The sequence below is a fragment of the Narcine bancroftii genome, chromosome 11 (genome assembly GCF_036971445.1).
Source record: "Narcine bancroftii isolate sNarBan1 chromosome 11, sNarBan1.hap1, whole genome shotgun sequence".
In the NCBI taxonomy this organism is placed as follows: domain Eukaryota; kingdom Metazoa; phylum Chordata; class Chondrichthyes; order Torpediniformes; family Narcinidae; genus Narcine; species Narcine bancroftii.
In genome coordinates, this window is record NC_091479.1 from 35,292,436 (window position 1) to 35,307,271 (window position 14,836).

The window sequence follows — 14,836 nt, forward strand, 5'->3', positions numbered from 1 at the left end:
CCTTCTAATATTTGTCAGTCAAAATCAAAACTGAACATTACATTCTACAATTTAGAAGATTAATTATTATGGAACCAGGATGTTATGATTTCCTGGTTTATCTCGTAGATACAAAGACTTATTAAAACTTCTCGAGCAAGACAGGTTGTGACCAATTCTTCAATTTCAGAGTGTTGCATTTGACAACTGCTTTCCCTGGGCCTCACAGTGGAATTCCATTTCAAAGTGTGTCTTCAGATAAGTCCCCATGGCTGAGTTTAATTACATCTGCTAGTTCTGAAAGTAAGGTGACCTGCGTGTGGACCCAGTGTCGTCAGTTCCACATAAGCAAAAAGCATCTGGGTACATGGTTTTAATCCTCCATTACATTCCACCCCTTGGTCACAATCTGTCATTTGCGAGGCCTAACCAGTATTTGAGTACAGAGGGAGCGAAAAAAGAGAAATCAAAACATCAATTACAAAGATAAGCAATGACGCGAGCAACCAACGGAGGATAGTGTGGCCCACTCCCCCAAATGTAGCAGTTAGCCATGAGAAAGGATTCCAACCAAGGCTCAAATTATCCTTGTTGGCCACAATACCCAGGTACTGGAGCTCACGAACAGATTTTGAAACATGCTGAACAATAACATATTTATATAAGCTGCACTTGAGGCGGGTGACCGAGGACTTCCTTGGTGTAATGCATCGGACCGTGTTTCCCACGGGGAACTCCCTTGGAACGTCCTCGACATTACAAATCCAATTGCTGGCATCAAAGCAGCTGTTAAGCCAGATCACCAGGAGTGTAAAATGGAGAACCTGGAACAAAGAAGCCTGACACATGTCACTCACGATACCATAAGCGTTCAGTGTTTAAACAGGCTAAATCATCCTGTCCCTCAGTAGCTACCCACCGAGTGTTACCCTGGGCAGGTGTCACTATTTCCCCTTTTACAGGAGGGCCACTACCTGGTGGTGCCACCCATACCTTTTGTCCAACATTCTCTAGTTCGGGGATGGGGGGCAATGACTGTTATTCCTCTGGAATAGGCTGTAGTTCAGGAGCGTGAAGAAGTCGGTGGAAAGGTGTACCTCCTTTTAAAGGGCGATGATTCAAATTGTCGACTGCCTGCTGCAGCACATGGCACCATCCCTTCTGGGTCCCCAGTGATGTTTCCAAACGAATTTGTTCCTTCAGTAAGCCGTTCATTTGTTCAACTAACCCGGCAGCCTGCGGGTAATAAGGAATATGGTGGACCCATAAAATACCGTTGTCATTTGCCCAATCTCAGATTGCTTTCCCGGAGAAGTGCGAGCCATTATCAGCGTGAATCTCCTCTGGAACATCATAACGATAAATCAAATGGTTTAGTCCTTGGGTAGTGCTAGCTTGGTCAGCCGTCTTGGTGGGAAAAGTAAAAACCAGGCCCGAAAAGGTGTCAACCATTACTAGGATGTAATATTTACCCATACAGTCTAGCATGGGGCCTATGTAATCAATTTGCCAGACCGCAGCTGAGTGAGCACCCCGTTTTATTCGGCCATGTGGACCAGGTGGAACGGTATGGAACTTCACAAGCTGACATTCTGGCCATGTACGTACGACCATGCAGACATCATCCTGGTGGACGGATAAAGCATGTGTACGGGACCACATAGCTGATCCCTTCTCCCCCAAATGACCACTCTGTTCATGTGCCCATCGAGCCAGGGGGACGGCATCAGCACAGCTGATAGTGGCAAGCTGATCTGCTACTGCATTATGTTGAGCCATGTTAGTCGCCATATTGGTATGGGCATCAACGTGATAAACGGTTATCTCACGATGGTGGGAAGCATCCCTCAACAGCTGCCACAACTCTTTGCCCCATACTGGGCGGTCATGTATCATCCAGTTGTTCTTTTGCAAATCAGGCATCCATACCACAAGTCCATTAGCCAAAGCCCAGGAATCAGTAAACAGGCGAAGAGGGTGATCATGGGGATCTAGTGGTAAAGTGACTGCCTTCAACTCAGCATACTGACTGGAGCCACCATCCCCCTCCTCCGATAAGTGAGTTCCTGACCTGGGATGGTAAGCCACCTGTTCGTGTACGCGGCCCACCCCTTCAGGCCCTCTGGTCGCACGACTCTGAATATACCACTTCCATTTAACAATAGAAGACTGCTGAGCCTGCCCGATCTTTAGATTAGCGTCATTAGCCAGGACCCAATTCATTATAGGAAGTGCAGGTCGCAATTGAACATCTGCATCACCTGTCATTCTTTCAGTCTCTAGCAGGGCCCAGTAACAGGCTAGTAACTGTTGTTCAAAAACAGAATAACGAGTGGCAGCCTTGGGCATGGTACGTGACCAGAATCCCAGTGGGACTCGGCGACCCTCTTGTTTCTGCCAGAGGCTCCAGGAGGCCACATCATCAATATAATGGTGAATTGAGAGGGAAGGCGATACTGGAAGGTGGGTGAAGGTATACTGGTGCCCCTTCCAGGTAAAGGCGAACTGATCCTGTGAGTCCTCAGCTATAAGAATACTGAAGAAGGCGTTAGCAAGATCAATGACAGCATACCATGTTCCTGAGTTCCCAGTAGCAATGTTTTCAATAAGGGTGACAATGTCCGGAACTGCTGAAGCAAGTGGTAGGGCATGTTTGTTCAAAAAACGATAATCAACTGTCATTCTCCAGGAGCCGTCCGGCTTCTGGACCGGCCAAACAGGGCTATTAAAGGGCGACGTTGCGGGCCTCACTACCCCTTCTTCTTGCAGAGCATCGATGGTGGCAGTAATCTCTTCCTGCCCCCCAGGGAGACGATATTGTGGAATGCACACTGGTTTCATGGGGGCTGGCACCATCACAGGATCCCACTTAACCTGACCCACTACTAGTTTTTTTGTAATAGTTCGAATTCCAAATTCAAATCCCCCTTGGCTAGTATTAAGGGCCATACCGGCCAACATATTAATACCCAGGATACACTCGTCAGTAGCAGCCACCAGGGCATGTGACCAGACAGGGGAAGGGCTATCACCCACCATGGCACAGACTTTTATTTCCTTTGCCAGGGTGACCGCTCCTCCCAACCCCTCTATTCGAAAGGCTGGTCCAGTCCAGAGGTCGGGATTACCAGGAATCACCGAGTGCTCTGCACCGGTGTCGACCAAAGCCAAGTATTGGCGATCATTACCCCCACCCCAGTGGATTGTTAACAGTATGTAGGGCCGCGGATCCCCGTGTGTGCGCCGTGTCTCGATGGAGTAGACACGGGAATCCTGCCCACACCTTCAGGCTTCAGAAGGGTTCGGGGGCTTCCAGGACCACATGCTATTGTTATCTTTAAGAGCCTGTTTATCCCATTGTTTTACCTCATCATGAGTAACTGGAGCAGGAGAAGCCAGCTCGATAGAAGCAGCAGTGGGAGCAGAAAGCACAGCTGGGCCAGGAGGACTCAGCAGCTGGGGATGATGTTCCCCTGCTTTTTGCCTAAATCGATCTCCAATGGCAGCCAGCTCTTTTACAGAAAAATCACGGATCATTGACTCCTTCCGACCCCTGTTCCCACTTTGGCTCACAGGGTCCTCCACCCAGTCTAGGGGAGGAGGTGGAGGCCATCCAACAGAGGGAGTAGGCCATAGAGCATAAGCAGGGGTTTGGGTATTTTCCCCTGGGTCCACATGGGAAACCGGGATATCTATCCCTTCCATCTCTACCCTTACATCATCCCCCCTTCTGTCTGTTTGGGAAATCTGCTGCCTTATAGGGCGGGCGTGAACAGCAGATGGAAAGGGTAGTATGTTAGACGCATGCTGAGGAGTATCTGCATTATTACCATTGTCATTCCAGATATTCCCATCCCAATCCTCAATTACATCAGGATCGTCACCATTCCTTATCATGGCATGAATACGATATGGATCGGGTTCTACTCCATGCCTTTCCTTATCTGCACAGAGCTGCTGCCGGAGTTTAATATTACGGCAAATCATTTGGACATGCTTATCTTCCCATTCTTTGGCTCTGTCCTGACTGGTGCGAACAATCTCGCTCATCATGGAACAGCATTGTCGCAGGACTTCTAGCTCCTCCTCTAATTGCTTTCTTTTGCACTGAGATTCTACTTCTCTTTGAATTAATTCTGCTTCACGCTGAACGGAGTGGCATAATGCTGTGGCCAGCAACCAAAAACCATTCGTCAGCATTCCCTTTTTATCAGGAAATTTACTTTCTCGAAGGAGAGTGGCAACCCGCTCTCCCAGAGGTGCACTTGATGAGTCTAACTTCTCATCCCAACTAATGGGTGGTCCCAACAAAGACAGGGTATTGGCCAACATGCCAAACCCATCGTCTTTGGAAGTCCATCCAGGAATCAAGAACTGCTCAGGGCTCACCTCTTTCTTTCGGCGAAACATCTTGAGACCAATCCTGCTCGCAGCGCCAATTGTCTTGGGTAAACTTATACCTCTCATTTTGTTCATTTTAGATTGGTCACAGTGTTTGAGCTACCGAAAGAAAATAGACACACACACCGAGAGCAGTTCAGTTTATACAAATGTTTATTACTAATTCAAAAGCTGATTTCACACTACAATATGCAAGCCCTTCCCAACTATACTTATCAACGCTTGGACTGGTCCCAACTGCCGAAGCGAGGCAACGACTGCACACTTGTAGTAGGTTGTCAGGGCGCTGGTAGCAGCTTCTCCACCTCCCCCGACCGGGACGTTGCTCGGACTCTGGCTGTTCTTCCTTCTTGACAAGGGGTGTTCCCTCCCCTCGGAGAATCTAAACTTCAGCAGCAGGACCACAGGCTTTTATACCCCAAAAACAATTAATCATGCGCCTACTCCTTCTAATATTTGTCAGTCAAAATCAAAACTGAACATTATATTCTACAATTTAGAAGATTAATTATTATGGAACCAGGATGTTATGATTTCCTGGTTTATCTCGTAGATACAAAGACTTATTAAAACTTCTCGAGCAAGACAGGTTGTGACCAATTCGTCAATTTCAGAGTGTTGCATTTGACAACTGCTTTCCCTGGGCCTCACGGTGGAATTCCATTTCAAAGTGTATCTTCAGATAAGTCCCCATGGCTGAGTTTAATTACATCTGCTAGTTCTGAAAGTAAGGTGACCTGCGTGTGGACCCAGTGTCGTCAGTTCCACATAAGCAAAAAGCATCTGGGTACATGGTTTTAATCCTCCATTACAACCGCATTGCGCGGTTTAGACGGGAGGGGGTATTTTTAACCTCCTACCTGTTTTTTTTCCCTTTTTTTGTATTATTAGATTAAAGAGTTAAGGGTTTTCTTTTGTGTTTATAAACAAAAGCATAAGAAAGTATTTGATTGTTTAAAAAACTAAAAATTCATGTGGTTTTTTTTGTAAAGTTTATTCAGTAGATAAGGAATATTTGAAATTTAAATGTGAATGGGATGGATAAGTTTTTTTTTAATATTTTTTCTTTAACTTTAAGGTGAAAGGAGTGGGAATTCTGATGTATATTATTTTGCTATTTTAGTTATAGAACGAAGGGAATAATGGTGAAAGTTATAAATTGAATTGTACAATTCTTAATGAGGCTTGAATTTTGTTTTTGGCTTATGCTCCATTTGTTGAAGATATAGATTTCGTTGCAGATGTATTTTTATATTTGGATATCTGAATTTTAACGTAATGATTGGGGATATTTAAATGTGGTTTTGGAGCTTTTATTGGGTAATTATTCAAGGTTAAAAGGGAAAAATGGTGGAAGAGTACCAAATTTGAATTGTACAATGTTTAATGAGGTTGGAATTTTGTTTTAAGATGGCAGTTTATGTGACTAATATGATGATAGATGTGAAGTTAGTTGATATTTGGTGAAGGTTTATCTCTATTGAGAAAGTTTTATTTTTCATCTTTTTTTTTCTCATGCTACAATTTTTTTTAAAGAATTGATTATTGTTTCAGAATTTTTGATAGACAATGTTACTGATTTTACTAATTTTTTATATTAAGTTTGTTAATTATATGTTTCATCTTAACTCTGTTAAATATATGCATTTAAGTTTGATTTAAATATGTTTTTTAAGTCTGATATCTTAGTATTAATTACCTTTCTTTTTGTTAGTATTTTAATTGGTTATGTTTTTGTTTTTTTTTGTAAGTGGGTTTTTTTCTCACATATATTATTAACTTTATTAATTCTTCACTCTTTATTTTGGGGGGGAAGGGGGGGGTTGGACTAATTTGAGTTGGGTTATTAATGTGTAATAATTATTGGGGAGGATATAGTTTATTTAGATTACTGATACTGTATTGTAATTTTATTATTTTGTTCTTAATTTTTAAATGTAATTCTATATGTTATTCATGTTATAAAATCTTAAATAAAGTTTAAAAACAAAAAAATGATGTCGGCCACAACCGGTATGAATCAGTGATAAAAATTAATCGTACCAGTGAATTCTTGCAGCCCCTTCATTATGTGGGGTTTGAGGAAGCACTTAACAAACTCTACCTTTTCAAGCAGGGTTTAATTCCGTGCCTGTTGATTTGACCCCCAAGGAAGTCGAACGTTTCCAACCTGAACTAGCACTTAGCAAGGTTTATATCGTAAGTCCAAATTCCCGCAGCCAGGCGCACAGTCACATTAGACGGTCTCTGTTTAGCTTCATTGCCACCACTTTGACATCTTGTGGTTACTGCCACCCTCTGCTGTTGGAGAATATCCTCCTTGATCTCAGCCCCTCAATGTAACTAAGAACCCCTAAAATGTCCCTAATGTTTTGGCCTTCATCACTACTCCTGGCAAGGCATTCTTGACACCCACAACTCTAGGTAAAAGAAAATATCCCTGATATCTCCCCTAAATCTTCCTCCCTTTGCTTTAGACAGATGTCTTCTAGTGTTTGCTACTCCCATTTGGGTTTCAGGCAAACTGAAGGGCATCTTTCACCGAGTTTCTGGTTTTCCAGCAGTTCTGGATGTCTATCTCTGGATGCTCTGCTCCGTGGACCACCCCGCAGTATCCCATCTAGTCCTGGAGTTTCTGTGTCAGCAATGCTCTGCTGACCACTGCCTGATGGCTTTGTGGTCAAATGTGTTTGTCTATGAAACCGTTCCCAGGAAGGTAAAGGGGCAAAGTCCTGCTGACTGGAACATTGTGCAGCACCAGGGCCAGGCCAATCTTTCGCAACACCTGAGCCAGGTAGAACCTCAGCACAGAGCAGCATTTGGTGCCCTTGCACTTTGGTTACAAGCACAGCCACACACAATTATGGTCATGCTGGTTACACCCTTGTCCCCATTGATTGATGATGTACACGGTCCTTCTCCAGACTCTATCCATTTTGGACCCCCACATGAATAGGAAATTTGTTTTGGGAATTGACAGGGTGGTGGTGTGGGGATGGGCCAAACCTGGCCCACGTGCAGCAGGACCGAAAGTTCCTTGCACATTGCACCTGATAATCAGGTTTTACCCGAATGACAGAGATGGGTATCTGTGTGGTTCTCCCTGTCTCCTGGACCTGGGGGTCTTTGTACTGCTCCCCATCTCCTTAAGTTGGTGCTTTGTTCTCCACCACCCCCACAAGAAATCCAAGACCCCTGGATGGAGGGCAGAGGCGCAGAGAGATCAGTGAGAACACGGGTAGTTTCAACAGGGTGGGGTCCATCCAGGTGCCTGATAACAGGAGGAACCAAGTGGGAAGGAGGATGCAGGGCATTCGATAGCAGGACATTGCAAGAGAGTGGATTCCTCGAACTCTTCAGGGGAGAAGGCGCTGGTCGATCCATCGGTTTAGGTGGGGCAGGGTATAGACATGGCAGCTGACTGGAATTGTCAGCAGGTTACTGAGACCTGGGAAAGGAGGGGAAGGAGGGTGCAGTAGTGTTCTGAGAGTGCTGAGGGAGAGGCAACATGGGTGCCACCTCAAGGCAACGGTCCCCTGATTGATTGCAGGGATGGGCTCTGTAAATAGACTCATAGATATCCAGCACAGAGCATCTTTGTCGCCCTGCCATCAGGAAGGAGATATGGAGGAATAAAAGCAGAGCAGCCAGGGAGGGAAATAGCATCTTCCCACAGGCCATGAGATTAACAAGGCAACATGAGCTGGATGGGAGCTAAGAATGAAAAGGGTGAGAGGAATATGGACTGATTACAACAGCTCAGCTAGCAGGAGAGAGGGGCTGAAGGGCCTGTTTATGTTTTCTCTATCTGGACCAGCTTTTGAGTTCAAGCTTTAAAAAACCCAATCATTTTTAAATTTATTATCAACGGTACAGAATGAATCAAGAGACAAGATGTCTGTCCAGCAGCAAGCGTCGAAGGCACTTCCTGAAACGGAGGCTCTGAAACCACAGGGAGGTTCTGGACGGAAAGAGGCCCAGCTTCTTCTGGAAGGAGGAGAGGAGAGGCAGGGGAAATGTGGGGGAAGGGAAGGGGAGGGGAGGGGCTAGGGATGCCGTCCACCGTTCACCTCCCCTTTCCTCTACCCCGTTCCCCTCCCCTTTCCACTGCCCGTTCCCCTCCCACATCCCCTCCCCCTTCCAGTCCCCAGTTCCCGTCCCCCGCTCGCCTCCCCCATTCCCCTCCCCCTTCCCTTCCTCCTACTCCTAACCCTAACCCCTAACAAAATCCTAAACCTAACCTTAACACTACCGATACCCCCTACCACCACTCCACGTCCCCTAACTCTACCCCCACCCCATCCACTAACCCTAACTTTATTCCTACGCCTATGCCACCCCCTAACCCCAACCCTAATGCTACCCACCATCCCCAAACCCCAAACCTCACTCCCCCTCTACCCCCCTGCTCCTACCCCCTTCCCCTATACCTAACACAAGCCCACTTCCCTGAACTATAGACCTAACCATAAACCAAGATATAGCCCTACCCCATGTCTCCTAACACTAACCCTAACTCTACCCAACTTCCCCAACCCTAAACTAAACCCTATCCCTATCCCTTACAACCTACCTCCTTCCCCTAACCCTACCTCCTACCCCTTCCCCATACCCGCACCCCCTACAACTATCCCTTTTCCCTAACCATACCTCCTACACCTTCCCCATACCCACACCCCCTACAACTACCCCCTACCCTATCCCTTACAACCTAGCCCCTTCCCCTAACCCTACCCCTTCCCCATACCCGCACCCCCTACCACTATCCCTACCCTATCCCTTACAACCTACCCACTTCCCCTAACCCTACCTCCTACCCCTTCCCCATCCCCGCACCCCCTACCACTACCCCCTACCCTACCCCTTACCACAACCCCTACCCTTACCCCCTTCCACTACCCCCTTTCTCCTACCCCCTTCCCCTCCCCCTCCTTCCCCTAGGTTAGGGGTAGGAAGGGGAAAGGGAAGGGGGAGGGGAAGGGGAGGAGGAGAAAGGGAGGGGAAGGGGGAGGGTTAGGGGAGGGGATGGGGGAGGGGAAGGGGAGGGGGAAAGGGGAAGGGAAGGGCGGAGGGGAAGAGGGAGGTGAAGAGTGGAGGGCTGGGGTTAGGGCATAGGTGTGAGGGCAGGGGAAGGGGAAGATGAGCGGGAGGGGGTTGGGATGGAGGAGGGTAGAGGAGAAGAGGGGAAGTGGGTGAAGGGACATGGAAGAGGCAGGGAATGGGGTTGGCAGGGCCAGAGGGATACGACGGGGAGGGGTTCAGGCCATCATGATGTTGTCCGTCCTCTGTTCAGCTGGGATGCGAGGTTCTTCTGGACTCGTGTCTTGTCTCTGAGATCGCTCCTTCTCCTGGGAAGAGAAATACGAGTGATAGAGATACTGTCTCTGAGGCCTGAACACAATGACTTTGGAGGGTCCCAACACTTCCCCCATCATCCCCCCTACCCCTGAACCCTCCCCTCCCTCACACCAGTACTCTCCATTTTTCTTGAATTCCTGTCCATATTAAAATCATTTTCATGTCTTTTTTGGACAAGCCTCCGCTACTACCCCGACAATGCATTCCAGCCACCCACTACATTCTGTGTGAATAAAATGTACCCCTCACGTCTTGCCTAAATTTCCCTCAGCTCACCTTATTTAGACGTCCTCTGGTATTCTCGCCCCAGGAATGCACACAATATTCCAAGTGTGGTCTGACGAGAATTTTATACATCTGCAACGATACCTCTCGGTTTTTGAACTCAATCCCCTGACTCCTGAAGGCCAGCACACAATACACCATCTTAAACTCCCTCTCAATTTGCACAGCAACAATGAGTGATATATGGAGCAGGATCTAAATATTTCTCTGTCCTGCACACTGTTCATAATCCTGCCATTAACCAAGTGCTCTGCCCACACATTCTTGTAATCCGCATTCAATGAAGATATTGGTCTATATGAAGCTACTTTTAATGGGGCTCCAACCTTCTTTGGAATAACTGTTATTCGTGCCCTTGAAAATTACTCTGGAAATAAACCTGGACCAGTTGCTTATTTAAGTACATCTGATTTACAGGATTGAACTCCATCTGTCACTTCTCTGCAAACTGGATGACCTACGACAACCTTCTACACTGTCTACAACATCTCTACCTCTGTGTGATCCCCTGACGTACCCACCCTTCCACTCCCATCATCATTCATAAAAATCACAAAGAGCAGGGGTACCCAGAGCAGATCCCTTTGGAGCGCCACTAGTCATTGTTCCATCTACTACTACCCTCTGTTTTCTGCAGACAAGCCAATTCTGAATCCACACAGCCAAGGCTCCATGGATCCCATGCCTCCAGACATTCTGAATGAGGCCTCCGTGGGGATCTTGTCAAGCACCTTACTAAAATCCTTGTGCAGCACATACAGACCTTGACCTTCATCTATCTCCTTTGACACCTCCTCTAAAAACTCAATTTGACTCGTGAAGCAGGACCTGCTCCTCACAAAACTATCCATGAGTTTGCCCAGCATGTTTGGGCATTGCCCTCGGCCCCAGAATCTGCAGACTTCCTGGCGAGTCCCTCCCTTACCCCTTCCCAGAGCTTCCGCATCCATTAGAACATCAAGCATTGCTGCCCAGTACAGGCCCTTTGGCCCATAAAGGCTGTACTGACCTTTGTAAATGTTCTCCACAACCTTTACCTGTACCACACCCATAGGAACATAGGAAGTGGGAACAGGAATAGGACAAAAATGGCCTATCGAGCCTGCTCCGCCATTCAATACGATCATGGCTGATCTAATTTATGACCAAACTCGACCTACCCTGCCTTCTCGCCATATCCCCAAATTCCTCTATCATGTAAAAATTTTGTTCCCTTACATCCACATGCTCGTCTCAGAGACTTTTATATGTACCTATTCTACCAACCGCTACCACTTTCTCCGGTGACGCATTCAAAGCTCTCACAACTCTCTGCATAAAAAAAATCTCCCCTCACCTGAAGCGGATGCTCTCTGAGATTTGCACCTGACACTTTAGGAAAGGTTTCTGGCTGTTCATTCCATCTAAGGCCCCCACAATCTTATTTAGAATAAGTTATTAAGCTGTGGAAGGGGCAAGTTGGGAGAGGGAGGAGGGGAGAGAGCTGGTGGGGGAGGGGTGAGAGCTGGTGGGGAGGGGACAAGGCCGTGTTGTGGAGAGGGATCAGGACCGCGTTGAGGTGGTGAACGGACAGACATGGGTGGATCTACCTGCCGAAATAAAGGAGCAATAAGAAGGCCATCTCGGGATCTACCAGCATCTTCTGGGGCTTGATGTCTCAATGGAAAACCCCCTGAGGATGGAAGTAGGCCATGCTCTGCTACAGCTGGTACATGAACATCTGGCAACACAACGATATAACATGACCCACTCTGCCTCCACACTGGCCGGGTCTATATCCTGAGGGTAAGGGGAGGTGGGTGAAGGGCCCCTCCCTGCCAATCAACATCCATCCTCATCATCCTCTCCACCCCTCTCCCCTCACTACCCTTTCTCTCCTCACCAATACCCATTGAGACCCTCATGCACCCTTCATCGATATCCAGTCCCCAGCGAGACTCAGCCAGTAAACTCCTTCATATCCTCCAACCCCACCATCCAAGCTTGCCCCAGTGGACAACTTGACCACCCAGACCCACAACCACCTTGATGTAGATCATGGGAATGGGCTGCTTGGCCTTGTTGAAGTGCTGGACCATGCATTGAACCGTCTTGGGAATATAGTCCAGACCCAGATTCAAATAAACCTGCTCTTCCTCTTGGACACAATACAAACATGTCAGCTGGATTTACCCTCCAAAACCCCGTGCCTCTCCCAACAGGAGTGCCAGCCCCTCCTGCTCTCTGTAGGCCTGATGCCCCCACTGCTCAACACAACATGGCATGAATCCAACGGCTCAGCGAGCAGAGCGTCAACAGGCCGTAGTGGACCCGTCCGCTGCCCCATCATTCGGCTTCTGGTGAGTCTGCACAAAATGTGCAGCTCTGACCGCCCTCCCTCGTGAGGCAAGGATTCACCGGGGGAGAAAAACCATTGACGTTTCGAGATGAGAAATGTTTGCAGCCGGGTGTTGGCTGGGGTCGAACATGTGGAGGCTAAGTTGTTGGGAGGATTCAGAGCAGGCGTTGATTTGGAAGCGCACCAAAAGGTGCCAAAAGTGAGTTATGGGGGGAAAGTACATTCGTGAAATGAATTGGGGAAACAGACTGGAGGGGCTGAGTGGCCGAATTTGGCGACCTTGTCTTGTGGTCTTGGCTGCTGCTGTCTGGAGTTGAAATGGCAAGAGGTCATGAGTTAATGGGTGAGGAGCAGGGCAGCCAACGTCAAAGAGTCAGCACTGGTCAGAGGGGCAGGATGGAGGCAACAGAGAGGCTGCAGCGAGACAGATCGATTGAAGGAATGGGGAAGGTAGCAGCAAATGATATGCATCAGAGTGAGGGTGGGGTGGGTGCAGGTGGATCTTACCTTGACTACAGAGGAGAAGTTGAGAAGAGGGACAATGATGGTGTGATCCAACTTTCGCACGATCTGCAGTTTGCGGTTCTATGGCGAGAGAAGAACATCAGCAAGGCTGGGAGATGGGTCGGGGCCCTGAGGGGCATCTTGTCCAAGTTGAGGGGGGAGGCGGGGAGGAGATTTGTCAAGAGGTCAGAGGTGGGGAACTCCAAGGGAGGCCGAAGTGGGGGACTTTTCGAGAGTCAGTGGGGGGGACTTTTCGTGTAGCTGGAGTGGGGACTTGTCAGGGGGTTCAATGAAGTATCATTTCAGTTTTTATGATTGTTTTCCCAGCTTCTACTAAACAATGAATTTGCAGAAAATCTTTGATATTTGCCAGGTGTGTGTGTGTGTGTGTGTGTGTGTGTGTGTGTGTGTGTGTGTGTGTGTGTGTGTGTGTGTGTGTGTGTGTGTGTGTGTGTGTGTGTGAGTGTGTGTGTGTGGGGTGGGGGGTTGTGTGTGGGGAGGGGGGCTGCTGTTGTGGGTTTGTGTGACTTTCTCTGTTTCCAAACCCCATGGCTGCTTTGGTCTCTGTCAGATGCTCCTCTTTCCACCCACCCTTCAAAAATGTGTTTGGGGTGTTTGTCAATTGGGTGTAATTGTGTGAAACGGGCTCATGTGTCGCAAGGGCCTGTGAACGTGCTGTAGGCCCTAAATTTAAATATCAGGGTTTTTCATTTCCACACAACTGCTCCTCCACCTCACCTTGAATCTCTTGTCTTGCAAGATCTTCTTGATGGCAATCAGCTCTCCGGAGTCCACCAGCCTTGCCTGGTACACCACACCGAAAGATCCATTGTCGATGATTTTAACATCTGTGCAGGACACCACCTTGGGGACGTTGGGTCCATGACACGGTGTGGCCACCTCTGTTGTGACCTTATTGCCATGTCCTCTGGGGCAGAAGCAGCAGCATTTACACACCCAGAGGGTACACAACAGGTCATTTATCCCAACCCAGCCTTGCTGTCCAAGTTAGTCTCTACCCCTCCCTCTAACTCCCTTCCAAGGGTCACCTAAATGTCAGAATTGATCCTCTGGTGGTTCGTTCCAGCTTCTCTCAGTAGAAATATTGCCACCCCAGGTCCCTCTTTGATCCCTCTCCTCAGACTGTCTATAACCCTCCCTCCATGAGACGATCGGGTCATCCTTGACCTTCAGCACGTCCCGGGGAGATGAAGCACTCTGAACCCCACCACGGGTTTACCAGAAGCCCTCCACATTCCTAGAATCTCAGCAACACCGTGATCTTCCATGATGCAAGCGAGACCTCGTCGCCTGAGGGAGCAGGTGGTGCGGAGAGAGCCCCACGCTTCACCGCTCAACTCTGTTGGGTCCGCCGCAGCAGAAACACTTTCTAGCACCCTGATCCAGGTCCACTGGGGGAAAGAATCCTATCCCAGTTGGGGGGGTGTGGGGGTGTATGCAAGGGTGGAAGGGATCTTGTAACCCGGGGGGGGAGGGGGTGGGTGGAGGAGCGGTCCTGTCTCTCAGTGGACAGATCCCATTCCAGGTGGAGGGGGAGCTCTGTCCCATTTCTGTTGAAAGGTCTGCCTTCCATCCCCCTCGCAACTTCTCTTCTCCCTCAGACACCTCACACTCTCCCCTGCCCCAAATCCTCTACCACACTCTCATCCCCCACCCAACACCACCCCCATGGTTTCCCCAGTGCTTTCCGTCCCCTCGCACCCCATCCCCCCAGCTCAACCCTATGTCCCCTATCTCTGATCCAATCTCCCTTGACATTAGCCTGTGGTGCTACCCCGTTCCTTTGTTCTCCCCTCCTGTCCTACAGACCCCATCCCTTTATCCCCTCACATGCCATTGTTCTCCCCTCCACAGTCCCCTCCAGCTGCCTCATAAAGTGCCCTGCACTCAGGATGTGGAGAGGGGATTAAATGTAGCCTCCATTCTCTCCGCCCACACTGGGTAAAGGAT

The 14,836-nt window shown here is 48.4% G+C and overlaps 1 long non-coding RNA gene across 1 annotated transcript; it reads right to left on the bottom strand.

Annotated features, from left to right (window-relative positions):
- Positions 1 to 9,216: 9,216 nt before the first annotated feature.
- Positions 9,217 to 14,516, bottom strand: LOC138745168 (uncharacterized). The gene is made up of 3 exons (XR_011346085.1): positions 13,604 to 14,516; positions 12,869 to 12,946; positions 9,217 to 9,728 (listed from the first exon to the last, which is right to left on the bottom strand). It is a non-coding gene; the product is annotated as an uncharacterized lncRNA (long non-coding RNA).
- Between the last annotated feature and the right edge of the window lie 320 nt (positions 14,517 to 14,836).